Genomic DNA, 15,971 nt, shown 5'->3' on the forward strand with positions numbered 1-15,971 from the left:
CAAACACTTGTCCCTCCTCCCCATCTTCTGCTTTTGGCCATTACGTCCCTTTCTGAGGAAGTGAGAACAGAACAGCCTGACACTGAATGGTGGACACAACAGATGGGGATGGAAAGGGAAAATTTGGTTAAGATGTAGATATAGGCCTTATATCCATCAGATTGTCAAATTTTAAAAAGTTGGATAATACCAAGTGCTGCCAAAGATGGAGGACAACAAAGTCTCATGGGAATGTTAACTGCTGTGACTTTCTGGGAAACAGTTTGGAAGCGTTAAGTGAAACACTACAGGTAGATCCTACAACCCAGCTCTCTTGGATGCTGAGCCTAAAGAAACTCTTGCCCAAGCCCCCAAAGAGACACATGTGAATATGTAATAGGATTTAGAAACGCCTAGAAGTTCATTAATAGGAAAGCAAATAAATAAAATGTTATATGAAATGATGAGTACTATTCAGCAGATTTGAAAGAAATGCTCTGGTCCATCTTGACTCATATCAACTTGGAGCCATCTCAAAATCTCATCATCTTGACCGGACAAGAGTAAGAAGAGAATGTTATATATATCATACATGCTGACCACTTCAGCTTATTTTTTAAAAATATGTACAAAATAATACCAATACTGGATCTGGACGCAAATAGGAATATGGATTAGCAGGACACACAGAATCTTAGCAATGGTTAAGAGGAAGAAAATGAGGCTGGGGGTGGGACAGAGGGGAAGGGGGAAAAAGTAAAATAAAAGTGAGACCTGCATATGCTAATAAAGTTGATGTGCCTTGAACCAAGAAGTATGGCTAATTCATTCTCAGTACATGAGGTTTCAGAAAACAGAAAACCAAAGCAAAACAGTTAATATTTAAAATATTAACTTGATGCATGTGGAAACAGCATGTGAGTGAGTAGCTATGAATAACCAGAAGGCTAACGCATGCCCAGAGGTGGCAGGGAGAGCTCTCACTTAGGGAACTAGGCAGAATGGGCCCAGACAGTGGCCGTGGGCTACTCCAAGGGACATCACGTGTCCCCAAACCTTCAGTCCCCTGTAATTCTCTCCAACAGCTGATCTCATTCTAGAGTCACCCTGTTATGGCCTTGAGTCACTTAATCACAGACGTTCACCTCCGGTCAGCACTGTTGGCTGCTCTCAGGGAACCCGCTGGGTCACAGAGATTGTCACCACGGAGTGGTTTCAACCTGTGGATAGCCCCACACTCCTCTAGTAAAGTCAAGATATCCTGAGGACAAATACTCCTGAAGCTCTCCCCCCCCCCTTTTTTTGAGCACCTTCAATACTGAAAGCTATTTATCAAACAGTGTGTTGTATGATGGAGACTAGAACTCTCCAGTGTACTGTGGTTGGGCTGTGGAGGGGCAGAGGACAGTGGTTTGTTTTGCTTGAAGCCCCACTCTTGGGAATGAAGGGGAGAAAGGTGATGCATTATTGCTGTCTCCTGAGCCTATCCTCCTCCTCTCTCTCCCTCTTGCCCACCCTCCTTTCCTTTTACAAACATATATTTAGTGGGAGTATGCACCAGGCACTGGGCTGGGCACCATACAATATGAATCTGATGCTGTTGCCTTGCCCTCGAGAAGATTCAAGTCTAGTGGGGGAGCAAGCGGTGAGTGGGGTCAAACACGGTAGAGATCTGTGGGAGGTGAGGATGCTTTCAGACCACAGAAGAGGACAGCTTCATCAGATGAGGGATTGGGAATGGCTTATTGGAGGCAGTGCCCCTTGAGCCGAGTCTGAAAGGATAAACAGTTACCAAGAAGAGGAAGACTGAGGGAAAGGTATTCCTGCTAGAGGGAAGAGCATATGCAATGGCTGGGAGGCACGAGACAGCAGGAAACGGCGTGAAGGTAACGGTAGTTTCCCATATCTGGACTTGGAACTCAGGAAGGGTCTTGGGTGATAGGACTTAACTCATGTCCTATCTCTCCCTGAAGCCTGCAGAACTGCCTCAGCCCCATTATGTCCGTTCCTCTATAATCTTGGGCCAATATCTTATAGTTAAAAAATTGCATGTTTCCCTATTACTGTTGCTGCTGCTGTTATTGTTTTTTTAATTATTATTTTTGTATGAAGGTTTTATTTCTTGGTCTTGACTGAGAGAAGGGCCCATGAACCCTGTGCTTCTCCCACCTGGTGCCTTGCACGTAGCCTTTGCCATGGGGATGACTCATGGGGACGACTCATGACCCAATCCTGAGTGGGTATCCTTGGGGCAGTGGGTAGGAGCCCCAAATCCCACTCCAGAGGGATGGATTTTTGTCTGAGAGTCTTCTACAAGGGTGTACCTGAGCTGGGCTGACACCTGGGCCAGTGACCAGGTGAACATTCTTCTGGGACAGTGTTTCAGAGAGCCTCCAAGATGGTGCCCAATGCCCCCCGCTTCCTGGTTTTCATGGCCTCGTGTACACTACCTGTATGGGCATCATACTACCTGTATGGGCATCAAGACAATGGCAGTGACCATACACGCCTTTAAGCCTCGCCCAGTAAAGACATTATGACTTCTGCATTAGCTTCTGTCTTGGGCTGCTCACTCTGGAGGAAGCTAGTGCTACCTCATAAAGTCACACAAGCCGCCCTATCACAGTCTGTGCCGTGGTAACTGAGGTTCCCCGCCAACAGCTGTGAGAGGAGGCCTCTCAGATGCGGATCCTACGGCCCCAGCCAAGCCTTCGGCTGATGGCAACCCCATTCAACACATTGATCGCGACCTCATGAGAGGCCTTGAGCCAGAACCACCCAGCTTAGCTGCTTCCAAGTTCCTGACTCTTAGATACTGTTAGAGATGATAAATGTTTATTGTTTAAGCCAAGATAGATGTTTTAGGGTAGTTTGTTCCACAGCCATGGCTAACTAGCACACCGCAGTTGGCAACACTGGGTGGCTTGTCCTGCTTGTGTTCAGGGAGGCCTCCTGACTTGGGTTTTGCCTCCCCTGCTAAGCAGAAGTGTTAGGGCTCCCAAAAGGCCACATCCACTCACCCCGATTCCTTCCCTCACGCCTTCTCCCTCCACAGGTACGTCCCAGGAAGGGACCCACAACCCAACAGCAGATGCATAGAAGCCTCGTCTGGACTCCCCTTAACATAGAGCTTTAGGAGACCAGCTGCCCACCCTACCCCCAGCCCTCCAGGGAGGCCTCCGTCAGGGAGGCAGTGATATGGGGCACAGGGACATTCCTGGAGAAACTGTGTACACATTCCTCATCAGAACCTTCCATCCCTTGAAGCCCTAACCACCGGCCCCTCCTTTGGTTAAACTGGTATATACACCTCTACCTCTGGTTTTCCAGTGAGTTACCCATTACCCGGTGCTCCCGCACTAGTGTGTGACGCACTTGGCCTTTTGTCCTATTAATCTGGTCTCTACTCCCACCCCTCAGACCTAAGTTGGTAGAGGGAAAGGCTTTCCTCCCAACACACTGAAATCAAAGAAGTCCCCAGGGTAAATGGGAAGTTCCAAAGCCCCCTGCGCTGAATTTTCTGTCTGGGCAAAGGACTTTAAGAGCAACCAGCTCTGTAGGGGGGATCCCCGGAGATCCGCATGCACGCACGCAGCCCCTAACCCCTGGCGCAGATGGCCAGGGGCCCCGCGGAAACACCCCTTCGGGCTGAGGTCACAGCAGGGGCAACTTCTGACTTAAAGAAGCCTGTGTCCCCTCGTCTGTGGCCTCTGCCTTTTGGGTTTTGACTTATTTAACGAATACTTACTTCCTACTTGCCATGCGCCAGACTCTGTGCTAAGCACTTTACATATGTTAAGTCACTGAATCCTCATAATGACCCTAAGAGGTAAATGCTCTTATTGCCTTCATTTAACAGATGCTGATCCTAAGGCCCAGAGATGTTGCCCGAGGTTGCCCGGTGAGTGAGGAGCAGTGCAGGGATCCGCACTCGGGGGGGTCCTTGGCCCGAAGATGAGTGTTGACCCGAGGTCTGCCCCGTGGGGGCTCCAGGGCACTGTTCCTCGGCCAGGGCACCTGGGCCGGGCAGGGTTATGTGTTTGACCTGTGGTTGGGGGCCACCCAGAGGTGCACATCCAAGCAGGGCACACTGTTCCTGGGGAAGGCCGTGGCGGGTGTTCCTCTTGGAGGGCTAACCTCTGTGCTCAACCCTGAGGGTCTGGCAGGAGAGTCTCTTCTCCGTGCTCATTCTTGCCTCGTCACCTTAGCTCTACCAGGTACCTGGGGGGAGGTCTCCGCACTCCCCCCATCTGCCGACGCCAAACGTTCTCAACCCAGGGCAGTTTTGCCTCCCAGGGGACATGCGGGGCTGTCCAGAGACAGTTTTGACTGTCACGACTAGCAGGCTGCTACTGGCACCTAGTGAGTGGAGGCCTGAGATGCTGCTAAACATTCTGAAATGCACAGGATGACACCTCCCGACAAAGCGTCACCTGGACCAAAATGTCAAGAGTGCAGAGGTTGAGAAACTGACCTGGGCCCAGCTCACAGCCTCCTTAAGGCTGAAGATCCCCCCCCCGACCCCCCCTACCCCAGCGGCCGCCTCCCCTGCATACAGACCTACAATGATCCGATTCCTGGTACAGCTGGGCAGTCCCGGTTCCAGTGGGGGCTCCATGCGTCCTCACTTCATCTCTTACAGGTCACCGTGGAACGTGAAAGATACAGGGTGCACACCAGCTACAAGTGCCGGAGACTGAGATAAGGATTTCGAGGTACTGACGAAGGCTGCTGGCATTATTCTGTACCAGGCTCTGTGCTGAGCATTTTGGGTCGTGTAGTTCTGACAGGCCAGCCTTAGATGCTCTTATCAGCCCTATTTCACAGGCCGGGAAACTGAGGCCTAGGTTAAGGTTAAGTCACTTGCCCTAGTCACACAGCTAGTAAGTGGCAGGGCCGGGTTTGTGGCCTGCCCCGGCGGTCTGGTTTCAGCACTGATATATCTACAGAGGCGGAGGAAAGGCGGTCAGTGTCCAAGGAGAGGCCCCCCCCCCCCAATGCCCATCCTGGCGGCCGAGGTCAGCAGGGTCAGAGGCCTCCTGGGCCCCCTGGGGACCGAGGGACCCGGGCGGCTGGCCCCACAGGACACTTGCAGCCATGTCTCTCTGGAGCTGAGCAGACGGCAGCTGGACCTGCCCGGTCCTTCAAGAGGGAAGAGCAGGAGTAGAGAGAGGGGAGCGCTGGGCTGGCTTTTGTCCGGGGACAGTTGGGACCAGCAGGAAAGAGATGGCCCAGGAAGGAGCCTGGGCGCTTTTTATTATTTATCACAGCAGGGGAAGAATGGGAGGCTTGTTTCCAAGCTATAAATACCCTCCTTTGATCCCCACGCGTATCAGAGATAAATGAGCCACTGAGGCCTCAGGAATTAATGATGCTCCTGGTTATTGCCTCGGTTGACCTCGGATGACCTCGGGGCCGTAGCGATTCGCATCACGGCTGCCAAGGGGCTGGGCCCGAAGGGACCAGGTTGGGGGCCAGGGCGGCTGTGGGCGCCTTCCTGCGTCCAGGCTCGGCTCTCCTGCGAGCACAGGTGGCCCGGACCCCACTCGGGGCCCCTGGGGGTCCCCCCCCCCACCGGGCTGCTCGGGGAGGGTGCAGGGCAGGTGCGTCCCGCCGCCGCACGAGGGCGCCCCGCGACGCTGCCCTCCCCCTGGCGGCTCGGCCGGCCCGGAGCTGTGAGCGCCCCCGCGGGGGCTTGCGGAGCGGCCCCGGGTGCATCCCCCCGCCGCCCCCCCCGCCTCGGGCGAGACCAGCTCGGCGGGCTCAGAGCCCTCGGGGCGGCCTGGGGACCCGCGCCCCGGACCCCGCGGCCGCCTCACACTACGTCCTCCGCGGGCCTCCGGCTCCAGGCAGGCGGAGTCGGGGGCGGGAGGGCAGGTGGGAAGAGCGAGCCGCGAAGGTGCAGGCGGTGCCGCGGGGGCCACGGGGCGCCGGCCGCGCTCCCCAACCTGCGGCCTGCGAGCAGGGGCGCCATCTCGTGGCCGCGGCGGGGAACTACGGCCAGGCCGCGCGCTCGCGTCTCCCCCTCATTCCCTCCCCTCCTCACCCCTCTCTCTCCCTCTCCCCTTCTCTCCCTCTGCCCCTCGCCCCCCTCCTCCTCTTCCCCCTCCCCCCTCCCCCTGTCCCCCTCTCCCTCTCTCCCTGTCACCCTCTCCCCCTCATTCCCTTACCCCCTCTCCTCCTCACCCCCTCTCTCCCTATCTCCCTTGCCCCCTCGCCCCCTCTCCCCCTCATTCCCTCACCTCCTCACCCCTCTCTCTCCTCCCCTTCTCTCCCTCTCCCCCTCACCCCCTCTCCTTCTCACCCCCTCTCCCCCTTACCCCCTTTCTCCCTCTCTCCCTTGCCCCCTCGCCCCCTCCACCTTCTCCCCTCCTCCTTTTCCCCCCTCCCCCTCACTCCCTTTCTCCCTTACCCCTCACCCCCTCTCTCCCTCTCCCCCTCACCCCCTCTCTTCCTCATTCCTGCTCCCCCTCATTCCCTCACCCCCACCCCTCTTTCCCTCTCCCCCTCAATCCCTCGCCTCCTCACCCCTCTCTCTCCTTCTCCCCTTCTTTCCCTCTCCCCCCTCCCCCTCTCCCCCTCCATCTCCCTGTCTCCCCTCTCCCCCTTTTTCTGTCTCTCCCTTGCCCCCTCATTCCCTCGCCCCCTCACCCCTCTCTCCCCTCTCCCCCTCTCTCCCTCTCCCCCTCTGCGTCTCTCTCCATCTTTCCCCCCCAGCTCTCTCCTCCCGCCCATCTCTCCCTCCCACCTGCCCCTCCTCTTCGTATTCCAGAGTAAGGCCTCTCTATACAAGTTTCTAGAATGGTGCTGTCCAGAAGCGGTAGCCGCTAGCCACAGACGGCCATTCATACTTAAATGTAAGTTGATTGAGTGACATCACATTTAAAACTTAGGGGTCACTTCCTCAGCCCCACTAGCCACAGAGGCCCACCAGCCCCGTGTGACTTGGGGTTACCGTATGGGACGGCGCAGAAATAGAAATATTTCCATTATTGTAGAAAGTTCTGCAGAACAACGCCGCTATACAAAGTCCAGCGTTGTCATTTGATAGAGACATTTTTTTGTAAAAATTCAGAGGAAATATTGTTTGGAGTCTGTTCTGCTACCATCAGAGGAGCTGCTGGTCAAGGTTTTCCAGAGCAGTTTTGCCCAGAGACTCCCTCCTCCCACTGCTGGGGGGCCGTGGTGCATTTTAGAAAGAAGAGTCGACGGGATGTCAGATAGACCTGAGTGTGAACCCCAGCTCTGCCACTTAAGTCTCTCTGGACCTCAGTTTCCCATCAGTCAAATGATGCTTCTAGACTTTTCCAGTTTTACCAGGCCAGCGCTTGAGGAGAGCGGCTGTCAAACCAGGAGGGAGCTCCTGGCCGTGTCCCCCTCCCCTCCATGGTGTCTGCAACCACAGGGCCGCAAGCCACACATCATGGCTCTCTCTCCAACCCAGCTTATCCCCAGAGCCCCTCGAGACGTCACCTGGCTCCCACATACCACTCAGGTGAGTCCCCATCTGCCCGGTGAAAGGCCGGCTGTTCCGTGTTTGCCCCAACACTAACTTTAGGATTCATTCACTCCTTCAACAAGTATTTATTGCGTTCTTACAATGTGCCAGGCGCTGGCCTAAGACTTGGGGCCTGGGCTGTAAATGCAAATGTCACCATCCTGCAGCTGGCATTATTTTTTTTTAAAGATTTTATTTATTTATTCACAAGAGACACACACAGAGAGAGGCAGAGACCCAGGCAGAGGGAGAAGCAGGCTCCATGCAGGGAGCCCGACGTGGGACTCGATCCGGGGACCCCAGGATCACACCCTGGGCTGAAGGCAGGCTCTAAATTGCTGAGCCACCCAGGGATCCCCCGGCACCTGGCATTTTAATGGGGGGAGACAGGTAATGAGGCCCTTAAGTGTACCCTACAATGGAGAGTAGTGGTAAGTGTGACGAAGGGAAACCAGGGTGGGGGGCTGTTTCTGATAGGATCGTCCATCAGGCAAAACTTGTATGGGCAGGTGACATTTGTGCAGAGGCCTGAGTGAGGTGAGGGAGTGAGCCAGTGGGTATCCGAGGGGGGCAAGGAGTTGCAGATGCAAAGGACGGCAAAGGCCTGAAGCCGGCCGTGTGGGTCTTCACGGCAGGGTAACCTAGGGGTCTAGGGCCGATATCGAAGAATGGATCAAACGTTTCTCCCCTCTCTACCTAGTCCTGGCTTTAGCTTCCAAAGATATCTTTGTAGAAAACCTCCGGCAGGGGCCCCTGGGTGGCCCAGTTGGTTAGGCGACTGACTCTTAATTTCAGCTCAGGTCATGATCTCAGGGTCGCAGGATTGAGCCCCAAGTCAGGCTTCCTGGTCAGCCCAGAGTCTGCTTGAGATCCTCTCTCTCTCCCCGTCTCCCTCCCTCCCTCCCTCCCGGCACTCGTGCCCACACACCTACTCTTTCTCTCTCTAATAATAAATCAATCTTAAAAAAGAGAACCAAGAAATCCCCCTGGCAAAGACCCACAGAGCGTGGGGGAGGCCATGCCCTAGGTCTGGATTCAGGACCTTGTGGCTCCGTCCTTCTGGACACAGAAGCCAATCTTCGATGTGAGGAATCCAACACACTTCACCGCCTGGGCCAGGGTTTTCTCTCTCCAGATTGTTGGGCTCCCTTTTGCGGGTGATGGCGATCCTACAACTCTGCCTTTGCTTAGATCAAATAGCCTAGATGTCCAAGTGAACCTCCGCACTAAGGCATCAAAGCTGAAATTTTAAAAGAGTGATTCTTCCAGAGAGAAAGCCCGAGCGTTAGACCTCCAGTTACTGGCCGGTTCCTGTCGCAGGCCGGCCCGCGCCGCCTCTTGCTCATTTAGCAAACAGAGCACCGTTTCCAGGTGTGTTCTGCTCATTTTCCAGGTTAACAGAGCACAGTTTACAGGTGTGCCTACAAAATATCACCTGGAACTTTCTTTTTTTTTTTTTTTTTTCGTTTCTGAAGGCTTACATTCTCTACAGGCCGATAGCCAGTTGCTAACAAGTGAAACTGCTCCCAAACTAGATTGCTATCGGGGCGCATTTGGGTTTGCTTTTCCAGCACATGAGTCAACAAGAATGAGTCAAACGTCTGCTGAGTGGCCTCTGGGTTACTGGATGCGGAAAGTCAGGAATGTCTGCGGCAAGAAGGACTTGATGTCTTTTCTCAGTGCTCGCATTCATGATGCCTGTTTTATATCTCCAGAAGCGGGGGGAGGCAACCTGGTGCATGGGCCTGGGTCTTTGCCCCACGAGCATTTTGTAGTCTTGGTGGCCAGATTCAAATAACCTCTACCAAAATTAAAAACAAATAAGCAAATATTAAAAAAAAAATTCCCATGTGAATGTTAGGAAACATCTTTCAATTTAGTCTTTTAGTTTTTGTGGTTTCAGCTGCCTTACTTGGGTGTGTTCTTTTTTTTTTTTTTTTTAGATCCTATTTGTCAGAGAGACAGAGGAGAGCACAGCAGGGGGAGCAGCTGGCAGAGGGAGAAGGAGAAGCAGGCTCCCTGCTGAGCAAGGAGCCCAATGGGGGGGGGGGTGTCCCTGGGATCATGACCTGAGCCACCCAGGTGCCCCTATTTGAGTGTGTTCTTGACAGGTGATGGTTTCAGAGGGTTCTATCCAAAAGGAGGTTCTGATGAGAAAGTGTAACTTGGTCCCCGAAACATTGTGTGGGGAATTGGCTGCAGCTTCAAGCTCTCACCCTTGGCTCTGCAGGGTCAGCGCCTCCTGCTCAGCTAAGTTTGTCAGGTGAATTTGCTCAGGTAATACTGTCTTGTTGTCGGACTCCCCGGGGACAGCTGCCTGGGCCTGGGGAAGGCTCTGTGGGAAGGTGCCTCTTCCAGGATCCAGGGAACCTGTCCCTGCATCCTTGTGTAGGGAGGGGGGGCCGGTCACCACTGCCTTGAAGCTAATCCAGCCTGTACCTGGATCAGAAGCCACGATAGACTCACCTAAAGTAAAATCATTGGCAACGAGGGCCAGCCATGGCTTAGCCGTCCTCTCCCTGCCTCCAGAAACGGGCCTCCACTGCCACCTCTCCCCTGAGAGTTAGAATGGCATTTGCCTCTGTGTGGTTTTCAGTTTTAGGAAGATGCGACTGGGGGCAGGAAGGGGGGCTGGCAATTTCGGCAAAGGCTTACAGCTAGGATACTTGGGTGCTGCTGGTGGGAATGTGAATCATTGCCACGTTTCGGGAGGCCAGGTGGGCAACATGTGTCACACCCACATCAGTCCTGGCTTATTCTTAGTTATTAGTTACTGTTAACTTTTAAGATTACCCCTTCTCAGTCTCAAAAACATCCCACTTTACAGGACAAATATTATGGCTGGTACCCAGTCTCGGGTACCTTTAGGATCTGTAGCCTAAGAACGTATATAAAGATGTAGCTTTAGGGATGTTTACCACCGGGCTCCAGGCATAAAGAAAACTTAGAGATAAAGTATGTGCCTTACAACAGAGGATTAACTAAGTTAAATAAATTGTAGTACATCCACATAGAATCCTCGAAAGCCATTAAAAGATGAAATGTAGCAAAATACTAAATAGCATGGGAATACATGCGTACCATTAAGGAAAGTTACTAGACCCTATAGTATTTCCTAAATCTAGTTTGCTAAGCAAAAAACCATGCTCTGAACAAAGGACTGGATGGAGATCCACTGACCTGTACCTGTTGGTTATCTCTGGGCAGCGGGATGGCAAGTGGTTTATATATTCTCCTTTATACTTTGTATTTCTCAATTTTCTACAATGAGCATGTATGTTGTAGGCAGAATAATGACCTTCCAAAGATGTCCCCATCCTAATCCTCAGAGCCTGGGGGAATTAAGGTGAGGTTGATGTTGCTAATCAGCTGAAAGGGAGATTATCCTAGATAATCCAGGGGACGCAGTGTAATCACTGGCGCCTTTACATGGAGGGGGGGGGGGTGGCAGGCACAGAAGAATGGTGCCCGACGAGAGAAACTCCACCTGCCAGTGCTGATGGCAGGGGGCCAGGCCCCCAGAAGTGCTGGATGGGGTAAGAAGGGGGTTCTGTCCTGGAGCCTCCAAAAAAAGGAAAGGGAGCCTTCCTGACACCTTGATTTTAGCCTCATGAGAGCCACTTTGGACTTCTGACCTTTGAACTATAAGATGATGAATTTGGATTGTTTTAAGCCACTGAGGTTGTAGTAATTGGTTACTGCAGCAATAGGAAACCAATACAATGACTTTCTCTTGTTTTAATAATAAAAACAAGTGACGATAATAGCAAAAGTCACTTAAAAAGAAAAGATTGGAAATCATTCCCTGTAATTTAACCCAATAGCCATGCTAGGAGGAAGTCTGGCATAGTCGTCTTTCTACAAAACAAAAAACAAACAAAAAACCCAAACCTGGATAAGGAGCTCCTAGCTGGTTGCTATTTTTCAGTAGAAAATACTAATTCAGAGGGTTAAGTCAATGAGCTGAGCAGCCGGGAGCCTGGGAATTGTCCTACAGTGGTGCCTAATTAATTGCATATAATGGGGCAAGAACACTCAGTACTATGGGTCCAGAGGAGGGAGAACCAGGACGCTGCTGCTTTTGGGAATTCCAGGGCTGGGAAAGGAACTGAACTTGAAAGGAAACCCTCTCCTAGTGAGTGGAAACTGCCAGGTGGTTCTGCTGGTTTGGGCTAGCAAATCCCGTCCTGGTGTCAACAAATAGAGGGTGATGGCTCTTCCAGTCCTGCCCAGGGGCAGGGAGCTGAGATGTTTGCAGTCTGGCCCATTCTGAACTATCCAAAGGAGCCCGCTCAGGTTGGAGAGGTGCAGAGGATTCTCTCCTGAAGAAAATCCTTTCCTGTGTGCTTTGAAGGAGCTCTTAGGGAACCCCCAGACTCTTAGCAAAGACTGCAGAGAATCAGGTATCTGAAAATGGAAAGACCATCTTTTTTTCCTTTGCTCGAGCATCCAACACCACCTCCTCTTTGGTTCCATCTTTGTAAAGACTCCCTTTCTGTGACAAATAGGGCTTTCTGGAAGCAGGTGCTGAGCTGGAGTTTGGCAAGCAGGTCAGGGAGCGGAAGGTCAGGGAGCGGAAGCAGGGTTGCACACGGAGGGAGCTGATGCTGTGATGCAGGCCCCACAAAGCCGAGCCCATGGGCATATATGGCCCGTTGAAGTGGCCGGTGGGGGACGCAGTAGCCAGCATTTAGACACCTGCCCGTGATCAGTCGTTTTGGTGGTGAGGCAGCTCTCAGCCAACCCCAGAGAGCTGGAGGCTGTGTGCTGACCACAGCAAGTCCTGCTCTGAGAGGCAGTCAGGTTGGCACATCCCTGTGTCAACTGCACCATTCCCCTAGTGGGACCTTGTTCTGCTTACCGGCCAGGACCCACAGTCCTGCTAACCCAGTGGGTGCAAGAGGGACTTGGCTAATTTTGCATAGGTCCTGAAAGCACAGGGGACACGACGGGGGGGAAGATGCCAAGGAGGCTGAAATGCAGCTCAGAACAAAAGATTCCATAAGAAGGCGTGACTATTTACAATGGGACAGAACCCTCCAGAGGTCCTGTGCCTCTAGAATGGTCCGAGCTTGGGAATTTGTGACAGGATGGAGAAGGGATTTCTACATTGAGCCAGGAAGTGGACAGTTTTCTTCTAAGGCTGCTTATGTCCCTGGGGGTGGGGGTGGGGTCATGGTTCATGGGGCCACCTTGGGTTCTGCCTCAGGGGGGCTGCTCTTGGCCACCTGTGGCTCTGTCCACTGGCATCCCCTCTGGGGCTGACATTCTCCTTCACGTCAGGTCTACTTCCAGAAGTTTGCCACAGACCAGATGGGGCCCGAATCCAGCTCAGAGAATTCCTATAGGCTGCCTCCTTCAGATCACGCCCCATCTCATGTACCCTCCTCTTGTCCCACTTGCTTGACTTCCAGTCTGAATTCCTCCTTCCCATCATGGCTGACCCTGGCATGTCCCCCTTCTCTCCAGGACCTGCCTCTGTGACATGGCTCTCAGCCCAAGGCCTGTGGCCCTGGACACTGTAACTCCTCTCCCAGTCAGCTCCCAGCACCTCACTCACCTGCCCATCCCTGTCCCCGAGGTGAGCTCAAGTAGTAACAAGTGCCAAACATCCCTAGTCCCCGTGGTCCATGGGGCTTCCTCTTATTCACTCAAGCCATACCTGCCACAAATTCTAGAAGGGCCTGCCTTTCCCAGTATTTCAGAATTTGACGAACAAGCCATGGTCATACTCATGCTGCTCATTGTTTCATCTGAAGGTTTAAAAGCCTTCATACATCATCTGTGCAAGATGGTACACACACCCACATCTGAGTGTCTGCCCACCTCTGTTCAAGAACTAGAAATGAGTGGGTACCTTTTTTTTTTTTTTGAATCGTTACCTTTGAAGTCCCCTGTGGTCCCCTCTCCCACTGGGATAGTGCAAGGGACCCATCTGGATTCCAGAGCCATCATTCCTTCACTGCTTTTTACAGACTTAGGGCTTACGTCTGCGTGCCTGTGCAATATGCTCTTCGCTTCCATCGGTTTTTAAAAATTCATATAAATGGAACTTACTGTATTATCCTTCTGTGATGCTTTCTTTCACTGTCACATTTTTGAGATCCATCCCTGGCATGTGATTTTACATTGCTGTTGGGCCCCCTCATCCATCCATCTTCATCTTTGCTGTGACCCCACAGGCTGATGTCTTTGTACGATAGCCCCACCGGAGACCCCCTTCTTTTCTCATCTCCTTCCTCTATAACCTCCTCCAAGGGCCAAGACCACCCTCTGCCCAGACATTGGGTTTCTGGAGACAAATACACGACCATTGCCCTCGGGTGGGGGTGGTTTAATGATTGTGACTCTTTTGCTTTGCTCATATCTGGACCCTGGGATGGAAGTGAGTTTTCTTTTCCTGTTGGATTTGTTGCTATTGGACCTGGCAGGCAAAGCTTTGCAAACTTTAGTGAGCACAAGAATTCCCTGGGGGGGCAGGGTGGGGGCTTATTAATTAGGGAGATTTATGGACCCCCCACCCCCCCCTCCCAGAGGTTTAGAACCAGCTAATCGGATTATCTGGGTAGGCCCCAGGAATCTGTTAGCAAACAGACTCCTCTCCGACCAGCAAGTGTGATGCAGACTATCTCTGGCTACTCTTGTAGCCAAGATCAGCCTCTGCCCCAGCCAGCAGGGGGGCGCTTGACCTGAAATGCCATCAACCTCCAAGCGTTTCTCTTAGCCAGACTGTCAGTGGAGGCCTGTCCCCTGCGCCCGAGCAGAAATCTTCACTGGGGCCTAAAGTTCTGGCAAGGACCGTTCCTCAGAGAGAAAGCTCAGCCTCCAGAACCGGTAATCTGAAACTTGCCTCTGTCCAATGTTTAGTTTAGTGGCCACTGCTGCGTTTCCGTACGGAAAGCTGAAGACGGGGTGGAGGCCTGCTGCCGACACGTGAGGTGGCTCAGCCACCCGCCTGACACCAGCAGACCACAGGGCAGGGTCACGACCCAGAGAGCAGCCCCGGAGCCAGCAGGTGCGGGCACCAGAGCCGCTCTAGGCCTCACTCAGGCCTTTTGCCCTCCCTCCGTCTTGGCTGGGCTGGGGAGAGGCAATCAGCGCTGCACATCTTTGGCGGGACCTGTTGCTCGTGGGCACCCTGTCTGCACTTCCCCTGTAGAACAAAGATCTTGGCCGGTGGCCGCACAGAGGTCACCAGTCACACTTGTTGGGGAAGGGGCCGCCTAGGCCACTAGGGCACATTGCTGGGATTCCTGGGAAAAAGCTGAACTGTTCTTTCCCAACCTAATGAAATGAAAAACAAAGGTTTGGAGCCCAGGGAAGTAGAGAGGTCCTAGGTGGAACAGGGGGATCCCAGGACATCTGTTGGTCTTTGATGGATGGAGCTGAGGGAGAGACGGGACATCTTTCAGCTAATGAGTCTGGCTCTGCAGGGTGTTGAGGCCTTGGTGATGAACAAAAGGCGCAGGGTCCCTGGCCTCAGGGAGCTGTTTGTGTAGGTAAATCATTGCAGATATGTGCAAACTGAAGTATTTGCTGGGTCAGTGGGGGAATGCCACGGGGTGGGAGGGAGGTTATGAACTTGACTTTAACAGGCAAAGAATGCTTCAGAGGAAGGAGACACATGGGTCTTAAAGGGTGGGCGGGAGTCTGAAAGTCAGGAGAGGGCATTGCAGGCAACAGAGAGCTCAAGGGCAAAGGCTCGAGATGTTCAAGCAGGCTTCAGGCGAGCCCACATGGAAAGTACCGAAAGCAGTCAAACTCTTAGAGACAACAAGTAGAGGGAGGGTGCCAGGGGCAGAGACGAGGAGGAAATTAGTGTTTCAGGGGTACAGAGCTTCAGCTTTGCAAGGTGAAAAGAATTCTGTGGATGGGTGTGCTGGTGGTTGCACAACAAGGTGAATGTACTTAATGCCCCTGAATGAACAACGTGACACTTAAGATAGAATATGTATGTATCAAATGGTGCTTGAGAGTGCCAGGCCCTTGGACTTTAAAAGCTCTCCTTGCTGTAAATGTTGCCCAATAGAGTTTCTCAGAATGAGAATTCTTGGTGATAGTCAACAATAGTTACTGATTGTTTATATTCTTCATTAAAATGAAGAATAAAAGTTATATTGATTTCTAAAACCAAAGTTATTTTTTTTTATCCTTTCTAAGCAGAAAAACCATGCACACCAGTTCCCCAAAGCCACATCGAACATATAATATGCCCGATATAATATGCCCCAATAGGCAAGTGAGGGTTCCAGGGCTCCAACTAAGGCAATGACAGAATGGATGGAGAGGATGGGGGTGTAGACAGCAGGGGTCATACAGATAGAGCAGCTGTGGAAAGCAAGGGAGAGAGTCCCAGGAGGCCAGGATGGCTCATGACGTTGGGCTTGGTGAGACCAGGGTGGATGGGGGTACTATTGATGGAGCTCTGGGGGAAAGAGCAGAGGTGTGCGGAAGGAGATCTATGTGTCAGGTGGAAACCAGCCTGATACTCAGG

General features: G+C 52.6%; 1 long non-coding RNA gene across 1 annotated transcript in view; it reads left to right on the forward strand.

Annotated features, from left to right (window-relative positions):
• The first annotated feature begins 7,188 nt into the window (after positions 1–7,188).
• Positions 7,189–15,971, forward strand: part of LOC129511714 (uncharacterized) — a 29,235-nt gene continuing 20,452 nt past the window's right edge. The window contains exon 1 of the long non-coding RNA XR_008664887.1: positions 7,189–7,474. This is a non-coding gene — a long non-coding RNA (uncharacterized LOC129511714). The remainder of the gene's footprint in view (positions 7,475–15,971) is intronic.

Source organism: Nyctereutes procyonoides, unplaced genomic scaffold (genome assembly GCF_905146905.1).
Source record: "Nyctereutes procyonoides isolate TBG_1078 unplaced genomic scaffold, NYPRO_anot_genome, whole genome shotgun sequence".
Lineage (NCBI taxonomy): Eukaryota > Metazoa > Chordata > Mammalia > Carnivora > Canidae > Nyctereutes > Nyctereutes procyonoides.